We start from the raw sequence: 16,749 nt of genomic DNA on the forward strand, positions 1-16,749 counted from the left end.
GGATACATTCAACTTTCTCCAGTTTTTAAGGCATGCTCAAACTTGACCTTATCATCACTTCAGGTTATATTTAGTAAACTATTTCGAGGTCTTATGGCTGGAAATCTGTTTAGTAGTAAAAGTCATATTAATCATCACAGTTGTGATCATGCTCCTTCAAGACTTCACAGTTCTCGTGCTTCTTTTTGTTTGTCAGGTGGTTAAACTTGAATTCTGTCCTCTGTGCTTTATTGGCTGCAGGTGGGGGCTTTGAGATTCCTTACAGGTTGTAGTCACATGATGCGCACAGCTTTTAAGAGATGGGATACAAGAGTGAATAGTGCTTTTAGTTTCATTTCTCTCTCGTGTGTGTGTGATAGTTGGTCTCTGGGCACTGGACCACATGTAGACACAGGAAGAGGTATTTAGCTGTTAAAAAAGCAAGCATTGCCTACACAGCTGTGCTTTTGTTCTTCTCGGGGAAAAGCAGTTGGGGCAAATGCAGTTGCACGGTGAGTACTGACCACCCTAAGTTGTAGGAATTCCCCTTGTCTTTTGCCTTCATTTTCTATTGCTGGTGTGCCAGCCTTCTGGGTTTTTACAGTATTGCCATAGGATAGAGGTTGAGTAAGTCAATGGGAACTTGTGCAGTGCTGTTGAAAACACTCCTTTAGTCACAATGCTGTCTCTTTCATGTCTTTTGTCTGATTTCAGTGGTGTGTGCTTTTCCCAATATAAGGTTCTCCCATTGAAGTTGTTGAGGGGAAACTGTTATGCATTTTAATGGGAGCAGACTGCAACTTCTTTGCTGCCTTTGAAATTATTCCATCAGAAACAGAGGAAATCTAAAATTAGACATGGTGTATTTTCTTGTGTGCCATTTCATCCCTCCTCTGCTGTCACAGAACAAGGCTTTCCATAGTGAGTTTGGTACTGTAGTGCCAACAGAGGCACTTTGAGAGAAAGGAGCAGGACAGCAAGGCGAAGTGCAGGGGAGGTGACATTTCACCAAGGATGCAGTCCTTTGCCTTAAGGACATGGGGTATTTGGAAACAAGTGGTGGCTTGAATGTTCCTCTAAATTATATTTTGTAGTTGGCAGTAACCTTTTGGATAAAAAGCTCTGCTTGTGTATGGGGAAAAAGTCTGAGTTTTCAAGATTAGAACTGAGGTCCCACCTTAAGTTTCCAGAGATGTCCTAGTCTGACTGGGGAGGTATGGGAGAGGCTACCCAGGTAAAGGTGGGGTAAATCAGAGCAACTAAAGGCTGCTTCTGCCTTACACTAATTAGCAGCTGGCACATTCCTCGGAACTGGAATGAAAAAGGAGAGGGGCAGGAAAAATGCCACAGTAATTTCTCTCTTCTGAACTTTCTGGAGCCAGTTGGCAGGTGCAGCAGCTATAATGTCAGTGCCATCTGCCAAGTCTGGAAGTGGAAGTTTCAGTGGTGTAATTGGATTAAGTGGGTACCTTGTTCCAGCCTGTGGGGCTGTCCTGGTGTTGAGCTCTGTGCTCACTCGTGGTGTTAATGCTGTTTGAGGACCTTCACATTGCTCATCTGCACTGCAGCCAAACAAGGTCATTACTTGTTATGTTTTTGTAATGTGTGTTTCATGTCATAGACTGAGAATGGACGAATATAAATACTGCTTTGGGGAATCTTTTTTAAATGCTTTGAAAGGGAACAGGATTGAGGGACTGCAATATAAAGAGACAAACAAGCTAGTGAAAATGAATTTGTGTAATCCAGAACTCATGTTATGCAAGGCATTGACCATTAACTAGGTGAACATCATTGGGATGGAAATTAAGTAATGAAGAGGTCACTGGAAGCTGCCTGAAATCTCTTGTTCTGTGTATTCAAAGTACACATATTATTAAAATCTGTAATGAATTTAGTCAAGTACTTTGTCCTTTTTAATAATCAGTGTGGTCACCATCCCTTTCAATTATCAGTGAGATCACTCTACCTCAGGCTTTGCTCCCTATAGCAGAACCTTCTGAGCTGTTAGCCTGTTTCCTCAATTTTTGTCCTTAGTGTCATTAAGCCGCTTTTTTTTTTTCTGAGATATTTTTTTAAAGTAGAGCAATACAGAGATAGCTGATCCTCTGGGTACAGTGTGCCTTGCTTGGTGGTATAGGAATTCTGTCTGGGCTTCTGCTGAGATGTGCTCTTGGAAGGCATCGTTCCTGCTGTTGTAATGCAGTCTCTGCCTATGGAAGCATGGTGGAAACCCAGTGGTGTGAGAATTAAACTGTGTGATTTCCATCTTGCCATAAGGTTCCAGCCCTCCATCTAAGAACATAGTAAAGCATTTGTACAAGTGCTTGTAAAGATGGTAGAATTGTGGCTTGAATTATAAACTTACTGTGTATCTAATTAAAAGTTTCAGAAGCAAATCTACAGATCATAGGTTAAGTCTGAATTCATATCAGCTGCATTAAGGACAGTAATTATAATAAAATCTTAGCATAATTTCTGCTGTGAGTAAGGGAGGACTTTTTCCTTTGTTTACATTGTTTGTATTTTGCTTTTTATTCTCTCCTAAACACCAGCAGATATTCAAGGCTAGAGAAAGTGTTCCATTGCCTAAGACATAGCATAGACATCTAAGGGATCAGTGGATTCTTTATCAGTGATTTTTACATATTTTATGTTCCACTCTCAGATTCTGTGTTGGAAGGAAGTGGGTTTTTAATGCCAAATTGGTAACATTCATTGACTTTCTCTGCAGTGGAGGCTGTTGCTGCGTGATGGAATCATTTGCATGTGTTTTTGCCCAGTTTTCTGCCAGTGCAGCTCATGCTGCAGGGTCTCCTGCAGTGTACAATTTAATCTCTTGCTTTCATTTCACTGAAGTATATGGGTTTCAGCAGGGGTAGCTGGATGAAAGTTAGTGCTTGCATTATACTGGAGATCTGCTTAAGTGATCTAATGGTTCCTCTTGGCAAAATCTGTGAAATTATAATAGCAGAAGTAGAGAAAGGAAGGGGATCAAAGGTGAGTGGTAATCCAGGATTCATATAAAGGGGAAGCTTTGTGTATTCTGTCTCTAGAAAAGAAGCTGAAGCAGCCCTGAAATAAAAATAAGTTTAGAAAAGCTGAGAGAATAAATTGTGAGAAGTTTGGTGTTCTACTGGATGTAGTTCTCTTAGATAAAAGCCTGGAGAACCTCCCTTGCAGCTGAGGCAAGGAGAATTTCTTGTAGGATTCTGAGGTGGTGTCCTGGGTATCAGGAAGAAGCAAATTCTGGAGGATTTATAGTGACTTGCTTCAGTTGTGAGGAAGGTCTTCAGAACGCTTTATAAAGTGAAGACACCTGTGCTGAAACATTCACTTGCAAAAACCAGAGATTACTTCTCTCCGGCAGTAGTCAGTGCCTTCTCATGAGACTGACACATTCAGTCTGCAGTCAGATGGCCTTTGTGACTTATTTACTGTCACACATCCCTCCTTCTTAACCTTGCAGGTCTAGAAGTGGGTGTTTGAGAAGAGTAGCTGGTGATACTCATTCACAGATGCATTAATGCCATTCCAGTTTCAGAATCATTTGATTGTCTCTTCTCAAAAAACTGTCTCTAGCAGCCTAACCAGAGCTGAGCATGCTGCCTCAGATGAACAGGCTGTATTTATCCAGTGTGTTGGAATAATTTCCTCTAATTTAATATTTAAGAATTCTCAGGCTTACTTTGCAGGATCGCCTTTCTTCTGTTAAGCATAGTAGCAAAGAGTCCTTGAGATGTCTCCCTAGCGTTATTTCTGACCCTTTGTGTGGCCAGTAAGGGTTTCTTTCCTTGTTTAACTGGAGTTCTTTTGTCCAATCACACATTACCACTACAGGTTTTTTTCCCCCTTGTTTTTAACCTTGTGCATTCCTACTCGTTCTACTATATTCAGTAAGCTCTTCCCTTCTTTCTTGTTCCTTTTGCTTTCTCTATGGTGCATTAAGTGATTATTTCTTTCATCCTGTGCCCAGAAAAAAGATAAAATCTGTGTTTCAAAGATTATGCCCAAAGCTACTTAAAAAAAGATTTGCTGATTCAGACATTCAAAAAATGCCAGAGAGAGGCCAGCTTTAGTTTCCTGTACTCAGATTTTCATGAGCTCTTATCTTGCTGCCTGTCTGCACGTCTCTGCTGGGACAGGCAGAGCTGTGTCACTTGAAGTCAAGGCCTGTCTAGATGCCTGTGATTCTGAAAATTGGCCAGTGTACCATGTCACAGTTGTGTACCCCCTCCTGCACTGATCTTTAGCCATATTCTTCATATGTAAATTGATACCCCAACTCTCAGTACAGTTTATTTGATACATAAAATTTCTGTGTCCGTTCAAGCACTAATCCAGCCAATTGTTTGAGCACAAAAGACCTAATTGTTTGCTTTTGCTTCCCTGCTGCTTTATTAAAACAGTGAGCCTTTAACTTACATTTACATGATCTTTCCTTTCTGCTTAAATTTTTCTTGAACTTTCACTAGACATTTACTTAAAGAACTCTCCCTGTAGCATTTGGGTGTTGAATGAGCTACAAAGCAAAGAGGATTTTTAAAGGGATTCATTTAGATACATAGTGTTGCCTGCTTGCTCCTTAGCTGCTTTGCTGTGCTTTGTGGTTTGTAAGAGCTGTTGTAGGGGAGTTTTGAATTGCTTTCTCTTCTTTTAATTTCTTGTTTGCATTCACAACAGGCTGCCTGTTTTAGTAGTCTGCTATATTTCTCCCCAGTGGACTATATTTCCTGTTTTCTTTGCGAACATCCCCATATGTAATTGTTTTACCATTCTTGCTTTCTTCCTGAATGATTCGGGAACTGCTTTGGAGCTTTTATCCAGATATACATCGCTTTCCCAAGTGTAGGAGCTCTCTTATGTTCCCAGGTTAGTCCTGAGCAAGACTGTTTTGAAATCCACATATGCACTTTCACGTATTTTGTTTTTTCTTGCCTGCTTTTCTGTTGCATTTTTTGTGGAATCTTAACAGTACTATTGCAGTGTCTGTGCTGGTGCCACAGCTGTTTGGAGCATATGGGTATCTGAGGAAAGTGGCTTTATGCTGTCACTTCAGTTGTTCTTAAACTGGTAGTCTTGATTATTGATGAAGACCACATCTAAATATATGGTGTTTGTGGGTCTGCTTGTATATTGGTTTTTATGTTTTGGATTGGGTTTGCTGGTTATGATTATTTTTTTCTTTTTTATTCCAAATGCTGCACCTAAGTTAATGCTTCATAAAGTAAATCACTGAATAAATTTGTAACTTCTGTAATCAGAGCCTTAAATGCCTGAGGTGCTTCCTGTTTCATATTCACAGGGCTGAAGTTGCACCTCATTAAAATCCTGTCATTTCAGCATGAATTATTTTATTGAATCATATTTTATTCACATGCCTTTTCTCTTTCAAGGTTCTCTGGTATGCATCAAACACTTGTACGTTAGTCCTACAGTCTGCTGTAGCAGCTTAACTTTGATTAACTTCTTTTGCTTGTTAGTTTGGGAAACAGTTCTGGTTTTGAGTTCTAGCTTCTGTGTTTTCCATGCTTCACTTTCTCCTCTTCTGTTTTTGTTTTTCCCACTAGAAATTTTCTAGAAAGGTTGTATTTTCAGCAGATATTTGAATGTCTGGCCCTAAATGCAGATCAAAGTTCCTAAAAAGAGTACGCTGTATTTGCTTAGGGGATTTAAGGGTAGCATGGTTATTATCACTTGCTTGAATAGCTTTGTATTATTCACATCCTACTGTTCTCAATGCCATATTCCATCCTAATATTCTTAATGGTGATTTCTACCAATGCAAAAAAGCAAGACCAAACAAATGTGGAAGAAAAATTACTTTGGAAATGAAGAAGTACTGTCCTTGGGAAGAGAGCACTGATGAGAGATAGGGATTTGTTTTGTTTTGTCTTCCTGGGAAAGGGCAGACTGTGCTGCATGGAGTTTCTTCAGGCACTGTGCAAGCTACTGCATAGTTAATATTATCCTGGGATGTGTCTGCCAGGGTTCTTAAACCATGCTCTTTAGAACTGTGTGTGGGCATCCTTAGGCACTTTTAAAAATAAAAGGTACTAAAGTAAGTCCCCATGTGGCATAAGGCATAAACACTTCAGAGGGGTCAGAAAGCACATGTAAGTATATGACATGGTGGCACAATAATCCTGGTGTTTAAAGTATTGTTTCAATTTTACTCATGTTCCTCATGCTTAGTTCTCAGATGTAATGACAATTGTCCCTTTTGCTTGCTACACAGCTTCACAGTTTCCTGGGTATGACTGTTTAATCAGGTCACAGAGAGTGGTTTAACAGTGCCTATCATGCACTAACTCTTTAGTGTATTTGCAATGAGGATAAGGTACAGACACCTAACATATGTATCACTCCTAAAAAGGTGTTGTGTTCATTCAGAAATGTTTATGTATGTCTGCTCTATAAGCCTACCAAGGTAACTGGTCTTTCTAAACCACTGAGAAATGAAAAACCTGTTTTGCATGCAGCTTTCAAAGCATTTTATTATGTTCATTTAGAGATGGAAATGGGGTTGGGTGGAGGAGTGGATTTATTTGAATAAATCCAGATTCACTTGCTGAGCCAATGAGAGAAAACAGTTCTCCAGTCCCAGGCTAATACAGTTTCTGTGGGGTCAGAGCCTACCTGCTATTTGTGCTTTTAAAGCATGCATTTTGCATGTTTGGGGCCTGAGGGCTTCATTTCCAAAAGCCTCAGTACCTAGAGTTCTGCAATGACTTCAGCAGTACAACTGCCTAATGCCATTCACTGAAGTCAGCTCACGTAAAACATGACTTAAAACTTGTTCAGTCTTATAAATGACTCTTTGATTTCAGTGTGCTTCAGAATAGACTGCAATTCACTGATGAGCCTGGGCACGCAGCAAGGTAAGGTGCTGCTGAGTGTACTAGCCCCAGTCCTACCAAATATTCCACAGAAGTACCATGAATTACCGAGTTTCACGCTTGCTTTTTAAGTTCTGTGGATTTCTAGGAATTTGTCGGTTGTTTAGGGTTCGGCTTTTTTTTCTTTGGGTTTTTTGGATCAAAATTATACCTACAGCACCTGTCACATTGCAGACTTTATAATTCCAGTTTTAGATTCCTTTTATAAATCTGAGCCTCAGTTTCCCAGTTGGATAAATTTTCTTAAGTACTGCTAGTAACATGTGTTTGAGCCTTACTGTCCATGTGGCTGTGTCTCAGAGCAGGAGCAATGATTTTTCCTCTCTTCGCTGAGTGCAGTCCAAACCCCAGCTTTGCATGAAACCTGGCCTGTTCTGCCCTATCATGGTCTTGGAGCAGTAAAATAGTCTCTCTGGTGTTCTGTGGGGAACAGCCTGGAGCAGAGCTGTATATACAGCACAGAGCAGCTGTATCCATCTTTCCTCAGAGCAGCAGAGCTCTCTGAGCCAGCCCTCTCCATGAACCGAGTTGCCCATTGTTTGTATTTCAAATACTGCCCTGACCTATATAGTAAACTAAAGCTTTCTGTTCTAATATTGATGTAAGGCTTAAGTGTCAGTGGCTAATTTTTTTACATCATTCTCTTTCTTAACAGTTCCTTGGGATATGCAGAGGGCCATAGTCAGACCTTCCTAGCAGCCAGAATGAAGGGAAGGGAAAAGCATGTGAAGGATGTTGATGAAAAGAGGCAGAGCTTGAATTGCCATGCAACACACAGAGTATTTTGGTTCAGCAATCAAATTGTGTACTGTACTATTTGCCAAAAAAGAAGAAACACAGCACTCATTCTCTTGAAAGCTCTCTCCTACAGGAATTTGTTAGCTTACTCAAAGTTTCATATTATTTATAAGCTCTGACCCAGACTTCTCATTAACTGCTCCCAAAGCACTAGAAAAGGAAAGTAGAAGTACTTCCTGCTTCATGTATCTGGTTAACAGCTGTGCCTCTTAGAGGAAGGAGAAAATAGCCAGTAGTGATAAAAACTCCCCCTGCTCACCCTCATAGGGAGCACTGCTGCAGTGTGTGCTGCCTCTCCCCAGGATCCTCACATAGCAGCACTCACTACAGTGCTCTCAAGCGCAGCTTGCTGAAAACAGTTTTACAGTGGGCAAAGAAAGGTTTACTCATCTCCTTCCTCCGCCTTTGGCTACCTGTTCCTTTTTTGCTGGTTTTAATTTTTAAAATACTGTGCTAAGCTGGGCTTCCAGAGAAGTACAAATGCTTAGGGGTTATTGGGTTCTTTGCTCAGATATTGCCCCAGCTCAGCAGTTGTGAGTGCTCTGAAAGCATGAGAAGCCACCTCTATTGCATCTCTGCATGTGCCCAGCCCTGCAGTACTGGGTTGCCTTCTTTCAGCAGCAGTTCTCCCCTGTGGAGCCTGGTCTCTCCAGTTGAACCAGTGCTTGGGCAGCCTCCTGTCCCTAAATGAGTCTTGTTACATCTGACAATCACCTGCATAGCTGCTGGCATCCTGGAATGACGTATGCCTCTTCCCCCTTAGTTTTTTGTGGTTGATCTGTTACAGTATTCCTGAATACAAACAGTCAAAAATTACAGTGGTGGTTTATTATTTGTTAAATTAACTAAACTCTGAGATCTGACTGTTTTTGGTTTGTTTTATTCTGACTTCCTGAGTTTATATGCTCATTAAAGGCACATTTTTGAGGCTTTTCTCTGTGATATTGAAGACAAGGAGTCTTCCAGTGCCACCAAGACTGGAATGTGTCCCCAGTTCACACGCCTGTATGAAAACAGGGTTTAGGATCCATGTGAGGCATGATGATAATCACAGGAGTTGATAACAGGGCTTACTGGTGTTTGCAGAATGGGACAATACACGATCATGAGCCAGCTGACCAGCCCTGCCTGTGGAAGCTAAAAAAGCATCCTTAGGTCTTTTCATCTGTGCATTGGCATCTGTGATTCTCTTTTCCTAACTAGCACATACACTGCTTCAAGGAGGAGGTGACATTCATGCCCAAACTGTACTTTGTAAGTCAAAACCATCTAAATGCAATGCTACAGGTTGTTGTCTCCTGAGGCTTAAACTTTTCCACCTTTTCTGTTTACAGTACTGAAAGTAGTTTACCCTGTGTGCATTTTTCAGTCTTAGGAAAGGAGAGCATTTCTAATCCTTCCAATTCAGGAGCATTTTAATGCACTGGGAACACTGACAGTCTCTTAGTATTTCACTTCAATGTATATTTTATATATATATATAAATATATGTATATGTATATATATAAACTATTAAAAGAACTGCTCACTATTTACTCAAACTGTATCTTCCATAAGGCAAGGCCAGAATTCATATTAGTCCCTTGACTATCAGATCACACCCAACCATTACTTTTTCTGGTAGGAAGAACGGAGTGTAGAAGGGTGGTCTTGTGTGGCAAACTGTTCCTCAGAATGTTTGATGTGTTACAAATGAAAAAAAGGATGCCTTTGTATTTAACTTAACCCAGTTTGTATTCCCCTGTCTAGAGTATTACAGATACTTTTTATGACAATTAGGGAATCTACTTCTCACTAGACAAAGAAGTAGCTACACAATGAAACTGGATCACTTTTTTTCAGTGAACAGGAAATCCTCTTGACCAGCTTAGTTCCTGCCCTAGAATATAATCTGTATGCTTTACCTCTGCTCACATGTGTATATATGCTTGTATACATCTGTGGAAGGTTGGAGAAATTAACGAGTAATCTAGGGAAGTTTTAAGAATAAATTTCTAACCCTCAGCCAGTCTGTTACCTGGAATTTGTTAGTGTTTCTAGAGTTTTGGCTGAAAGAACCAGGCTCCAAACTGAAAAGTTGTCTATTTTGAATAGCTGAAGGTAACTGGGATCAAACTGTTAGGAATGTTACTATTGGTACACATGACTGTTAGCAGATCTGAAAGGGGCTTATCTTGATGACCATAAAGCTGTGCTCCTGGCTGCCTGAGTAAGTAAACATCCTTATGTGGAGCTCCACGTGCCGCTCTTTCAGTTACAATTGAACTTCCAGTTGGCGAACCTGTTTGGTATCTCTCTTCAAAAACTACCTTACTGTCTTTATTTCCTTAAAAAAATAAAACCTCCTATTTTCTGCAGGGCAGCCACAGCAGGGGTCTATGTACATTAATTACCTGAACATTATGCATTTAAAGTGCTTTGGGAAGGATGTTGCAGAGAAACAGTGGGTGGAAGTGTTGCTTTGAAGCTATTAGTTGCAGTCCTGGGTTTTGAGATGTGAAGTTTCAAGCTGTGCAAGACCCAGACTCTGTTCTGACCTCTCTACCAGCTGGGCTTGTCTAGCTTGGAATAAAGGGGAGCAGAACAGCCATAGTGTATCTCCTCCTTGAGGTGATTGTACTTCCTTCACATGATGAAGCAGCAGAGGAAAGGAATGGAGTAACAGGGCTTCAGAGAAACTGGCTTGTGCTAGGGAACCTTTCCTGGAAACATAATGAAGCACAGGATGTGATAAGCATAGTTCATAGAAAAGGAAACTGCATCAGAATGCTGCAAGGAACAATGCAGCATCACTTTGAGGCAGTCAGCTTCCTGGGATTGGAATGTATTGGCTCAGGCTGAAGAAGAAAGACAATCTTGAAAGACAGTTTTGGAAAGTTTTTATTGTTTATGTATGGAAAGCATATGCTTTTCCTTAGCATTTGCATTTGGCAAGTCTGCATGCACTAGCTAGATTGACTGTTTATGGAGAGTGTAAAATGCTCCTTGGTGGTAGCATTTATCCACTCCTTGTTTTCTTCCAGGGAGATGAATTGCCTTTCTAGTAAATGTTCCTGGATCTGGAAGTATCAAGGGAAAGGAGTTGTGGGTGGGCTCTTGGATATTGCCTGAATCTGCAAAATACCTTTGTGCCATAAGGGGAAAGGGGAAGCTTTACTGAGAGGCAAGGAAGAGCTCTGTCATGGTTTAACCAGGACAAGCCCTCACGAGGATGAGAACAACACCACAATGTAAAATATCTCTAAATGACAAGACCTGGCAGTGAGACATTGATCTCACAATGTTTCACAGTGCCAGGGTTAATTGCACAGGATTATGATGTAAAGCTAAGGCTGCCCTTCTGCCAAGCTTTTTGCCTAATGCATTTGATGTTCCCAGTACAAGCTATTGCTATGAAGACTGCACAGTCACCCATCACTTAAAAGACTGAGAAACATGAATGTCTCTAGTTACAGATGTGAACAGTGGTGCTAACATTATCAACTGCCCAATGCCAAGTTGTTTTGTTCACTTACTTATTTGTATTAGCGAAGTTAATATTCTTAGTAAAACATTTCTTTGAGTCAGACAGAAGGCTCCAATACAGTCTTTGACTTGAAGTTTCAAAAATACTGAACTCTGGATGAGTGGGTGTGCACATGACGCTTTCATTATTTTGCGTTAAAATTCAGGTGGTTTTAATTTAGACCAAAATAATCTTTGTTGTACCTTAGAGATAACTTTGGCCTTGTATATTTATTAAATTAGATGGCAGTTAATTCATGCTGATGCAAGGAAGAAGTATGCAAGCACTGAAGTAGTTTAACCAAAACCAGGCAACATGGTTTGCTGTTTTGATAACTATCATCTTTTTCCATCACAGTGAAAGTCATCTTATGAACCTCTAACATTTGATGATCATTATGCCAAAAGCCTTGTGGGGTAAGTAAAGCAGACAATTTTTTTTTAGTGCTTTCTTACTTCTCAGCTTATACTGAAAATGGAAAAGTGTAACTCAGATAATATTTTAAAGTTTAACTCTTTGTATGCCTATAGCTCTGCTTCCATTATATAAAGTTGCAGATACCCAGAAAACAGAAACACTACGATCTGCATTATCAGCTGACATGTCACAGATGGCAGATAATTGTTAGGAATCTTGTTACCACGATCAAATGGTTTTGTACCTGAACATTGTTGATAATATATTTGTAGAAAGCATATTTAATTCAGAGAATTCATCAGCAAAACCCCCTTCTGCATGTTTTTCAGTTTTGTTCCAAGTGACTTGTCATAGCTGTAGAAATTATGAAGGTTTTTTTTAATTACTATGAGCTAGTACTTCTTTTCTTACAAAATTTGATGAGGATAATCTTACTTTGTTCTTGGCAAGTTTTGTAATCGCTAAAGTTGATAGGGATTATTTCACCCTTCTGTGAATAATATGCTAAATGGTTACATAAAGCAATGCAACTGTTTAGAAAAGGAAATGCTGTGTAATCATAGAAATCATAGGCAAGATTTAAGTTGGCAGACAACTTTTGATGCAGGTTGAATGTTGCAAGGTCACCGTGTCCTTCCTGCCTATTATTTGCTGAAAGAAGAATTCCTGGAATTCTTGATTATGGCCAGAAACACAAGCTTCTTATCTGAAAGCCACCATGTCTGATAACTTTAACATTATGTTTTAGGATTAGATCTTGACGAAAAGTGAGAAAGAACTGAAGACTCATCTTAATATCAGTTTCATGCAGTTTCATTTCTCTGATAGTTGATCAAATAGATTTCAAAATGTCTCTTTAGCTAAAATGTATTTCTTTGTAATAATGTGTTATAAATACATTTTTTAAAATAAAAACTAGGGAGGAAAGTAGTTCCTGGGTTTTGTGTGTGGAACAAAAGTATCTGTGCCTCTGTATCCATATACCTGAGTCCAGTGTATGAATGTTTCTTAGGAATCCCCTTCAAAATGGCATGTGTTACACACCAGTCCTGTTGTATTCTCAAAGCCTCACAAGCATAGGAAATAAAATGTACTTCCACCACTCTTAGGATTATGGTTTCCATCACAAGCCAGGGAGCAGTTCCAGAGGCAGGCTCTGAAAGCAGGCTCAAGTGTTGCCAGCAAGTTTGGAACACATGGTGCCTCTTTAGAATCCCTTCTCGGAGAAGAAGGATACTTAAAATAGACTCCTTTTCTGTAACACCATATGTAAGCTATTATCAATCAAAACTTTTCCAAACTCATTGTTTAACTTTCTATAAAGGGAGCCTTCTCAAGCAAGAGGGAGCCCCCACCTTATGAAATGCGGAGGAAATGTGCTCAAAACAAAGGAGGAGACCTCCGTATTAAAACCCAGAGAAAGACTTAGAGTTACAAGCACAAAAAAGTTTTTATGGTTGTGTTTATGTATTTTACATCTTTAGCAATGTGCCTCTTTAATCTAAAAGTATAAATTCACTCCATGCATTTCTGAAGAAGAGGGTTCTCTTGTTCTGGTTGTATTTTTTGCTGTCTTTTATAAGAAGCTAGACAGTGGCTCATTGAAAGCATAGTTAACCTTAGTAACTTAATAACACCAAATTTTTTGTTTCTTTAAGCACAAAGCAAGCTCTTCCTTTGCCTGCTCAGCATGAAAGCAGAGAGTTTATGAAGCACCATCTCTCTGACCTTGCACTGTTTGTCTGTGTAGTGTGAGCAGCACAGAGCAAGTGGGCTGTACTGGGCTGTGGGCAGTAGCCTGTGGCCCCCACGCTGAGCCTGAAGGGCAGTTCTGGGCATGGGACAGAGCTTTGGAGCCTAAAGGGATCTTCAAGCCTCTAGAACTATTGCTGCAGTGCCTTTTTTTTTCTTTCATGGTTGTGGCAACAGTGTTTATTTCTGTCTTGGACATTGGCTCCAGGGGAAGCAATTTTAAAGGCATCAGGTAGAATAGAACAGTTTCTCGCACTGTGTTGCATAACCATCACTTATCTCTTCTTGACAAAACTTGCAGTGCAAACATGATATTACCTCCTCAGGGTTCAGACTTTGCAAAAACACACAAGTGTTTTGGACCATTATTTCTTCTTTCTGCTTTCAGTCCTGGCTTTTTCGGAGGTACATAAATCTCCAATACATTAATTTATTGTCCTTTAAAGCTGTGTTGCTACAAACACAAAGCATGTTCTTATGTGAGCTGCTGTCCCAGAACTGGGCAGAGCTCCCATGAGGTAAGTCTTCTGAAGCTACCAGGGGTAGTCTGACAAGGCCATTTCCTGAAAGGGTGTTCTTACCACATCTTTGAGGTTTCTAGGACAAGGTTTCTAGGGTAAATGCTAGGATTTGAGTATAATGCTTCTGACATTCAATTGTTCTTCAATATGATCTCTGTCCATGTTACATACAGTGAAAATCAATAAAAAATAATTGATTTGGTGCAGCAAATAGTAGGTGCTCAGACCTTCAGACTCTGCATGGCTGGACCATGCTGGAAAATAGTGTGGTTGTCTGCCACCTGTTTGGGACAGAAACATATATCAATACTCAGTTCAGCTTTTAGCTGTGAGACCAGAAATTGGTCTTACACAGTGCAGCTCACTGAAGCTGATATTTGTTAGCAAAAATTTCAGGTGTGTTCAAACAGGATAGGATCTTAATATTCCCCCCCCCTTTTTTTTTTTTTTTTGGTTTTTTTTTTTTTTACTTAAGTAGAAAACTGGGCTAGGCGTTCCTGGAAGTCTCAGATCATACATGAACAACTTTGCATGTCCACCCCCTGCCCTTTGTGTAGGGCAGAAGGGACTTGTGCTTCTGTATTCTGTGATCCTGGGCTTGGCCTTCAAGTGATGTCATGATGTCATCTGGGACTTCAGGGTTTAGCTCCTGTGAAGTGGCTTTTTTTGCTTTTTAAAGTCACTATATTGAGAAATGATGTGCCAGCTTTTAGCATTTTGGTGCACAAAGTGAAGCTGTTCGTTTCATTTGTTCAGTTTTGTAAATACTGCATTAGCTTCCAAAAGCCACATGTAACTACTTGGGATGTATTTTATAAAACTGCTCAGCAAGTAGTGCCTTTGAGACTGGCTGATTTATGAAGTAATATATGCATATCAGCTAGCTCAGTTCTTTCAGTGCTTGATAGATGGTTACTGATATTAATTATATGTGCCTTATGATCATCCAGGAAATATGCCTAATCCAGAAAAAGGGCAAGAGGTGTGAGGGGCTCTGTGCCAAAAAGCTTCTGGCTAAATTCTGCCATACTTCCAATGCAATGTCCTGTAACACACTAAAAACTGCATACACTGCAGCTGGGAACAGCATTTTAAAAATAAAATTGACGTTTTCAGGTCCACATCAATGATTGACTGATTTAATTATGACTGCATAATAGTGAGTCGAGAACTGAACCCCTTAAATTAATAATGTGTCATTACTTAGGGAAGTAGTGAATAACCAAAATAACAAATCTGGTCAGTGGGGAACATCTACTTCCAGAAAGCTAAAATGGGAAAATAATTTGAGGTGAGGAAGTTCTTTAATACATTACTTTGAACAGCAGCCCAGTTAAAAAAATTGGATCAGATTCACAAATCAAAATGTTGCATTTTTCCACAGAGCTGGATCTCTGCAAAGAAAAGCAGTGACAGCTTGGGAGTACCTGTTTTCTGTCAAACTCTGCTAGTCTTTTGAAAACTCCAGGGCATGCTTCATTTTAGTGCAGATTTTTTGAGTCCCTGCAGGTTTCACTAAATTAGTAATACTCCCTACAGGGAGTTTTTCCTTTCTGATTTCTGTTATAAGCAGTTAAATTAAACAGGGCTTAGTAATGGGAGCTCAGGACTGATGGTAGAGAACATTATGCAGACAAGCTAGCAAGGGGAAAGTACAGATGGTCAGGATATGGTTGTGGCCATCCTGTTTGTAGTGCCTGTGCTCTAAACTCTGGTGCAGGTTAGCCCAGCTGACTGCTGTGGTTGTGGCAGCTGCATGAATCGTGGCTGGCTCATCGTGCTTGGGAGTGCTGTGTGGGCATATCCCAGTTTCAGTGACAAAACTGTGCAGAGAGCAGCTGTGGCACAACCTGTGCTAAGTGAGTTGCCAGATGTGCTCTCAGAATTAATCTTCCTCATCCCAGAAAAGGCTCCCTCAGGCCATTGAGGGGATGGCTTAGACTATTGACCTGGAGCTGGAAGTTGTCACCTGAATAATCACATTTAGTCTCTGGCACTGGCTAAGGGTACATCTTGTAACCTTATGAGACTCTCAGATTAAACTAGTTGAGAGGGGGAGTTGGTTTCGTTTGGTGGTTTGTTTGTTGTTGTTGTTTTGGTTTTTGTTTGTTTTGGTTGGTTGGGGTTTTTTTCAATAATTCTCACAGGATGTTGTTCCAGGTCTTCAGCAGTTGCCTCTCTCAAGCATAAACGTTGCTTGGCTGATATTTTAGTGACATCACCTTTTTTTCACTGCATACTGCACCTTGACCCCACAGTACAAGAATGAGTCTGTTTGCTTGATATATACTTGTGCACCTTTGTGGAAACACAGATGTTTGTGGGTCACAGATGGTATGAATAGGTTGAGTGTAATTGGGACACTTATTTGATGTGCACCAGAGAGTAATTAAAATAAAAAATCAAGTTCCTGTCTTTGTCTTCCAATCCTATCCTCATTGGAATTGCCAGACAAAAATATGTACTTAGCTGAATCTTGATAGATTGCATAGCACATAAAAATAGATAAGATGGGTAGCCGTAGTAGTGGAAATCATAGATTCATACTAACTAGCCCATTTTGGACAAAGCCAATATCCTGACTTTCAAATGGTCATCACAGATGATGTCCCCCCCTGCTTCGGGTACAGTTTTTTATACTGGACAAAATGATAATTTTTCTATGGATAATATATTTTTCCTTAAGCTTTTATATATCTTTCTAAGATTTTTGAATGTTTATCATTAGTCTATGTATTTTTGAGCCCAGAAATGCACTTTTAAAAGCAGGAAGCAATTTTCTTGTTGAGCAACTGAAGCCTGTGTTTTGCTGTAATACTCTCTATGCCAGGCATAACTGATAATGGTGGTCAGTTTTTGCCATTTCAATCACTGTACC

General features: G+C 40.0%; 1 protein-coding gene across 2 annotated transcripts in view; it reads left to right on the plus strand.

Moving 5' to 3' along the window:
- The first annotated feature begins 255 nt into the window (after positions 1-255).
- The window catches only part of SPATS2L (spermatogenesis associated serine rich 2 like), a 143,821-nt gene continuing 127,327 nt past the window's right edge, over positions 256-16,749 (plus strand). The window contains exons 1-2 of one of the 2 annotated variants that reach the window (XM_085066119.1): positions 256-491; positions 11,539-11,597. The gene's annotated coding sequence lies outside the window, so the exon portion shown is untranslated. The remainder of the gene's footprint in view (positions 492-11,538; positions 11,598-16,749) is intronic. The other variant, XM_085066120.1, reaches the window with a different exon arrangement.

This window comes from Lichenostomus cassidix, chromosome 7, assembly GCF_008360975.1.
Source record: "Lichenostomus cassidix isolate B80296 chromosome 7, HeHo_3.0, whole genome shotgun sequence".
In the NCBI taxonomy this organism is placed as follows: Eukaryota; Metazoa; Chordata; class Aves; order Passeriformes; family Meliphagidae; genus Lichenostomus; species Lichenostomus cassidix.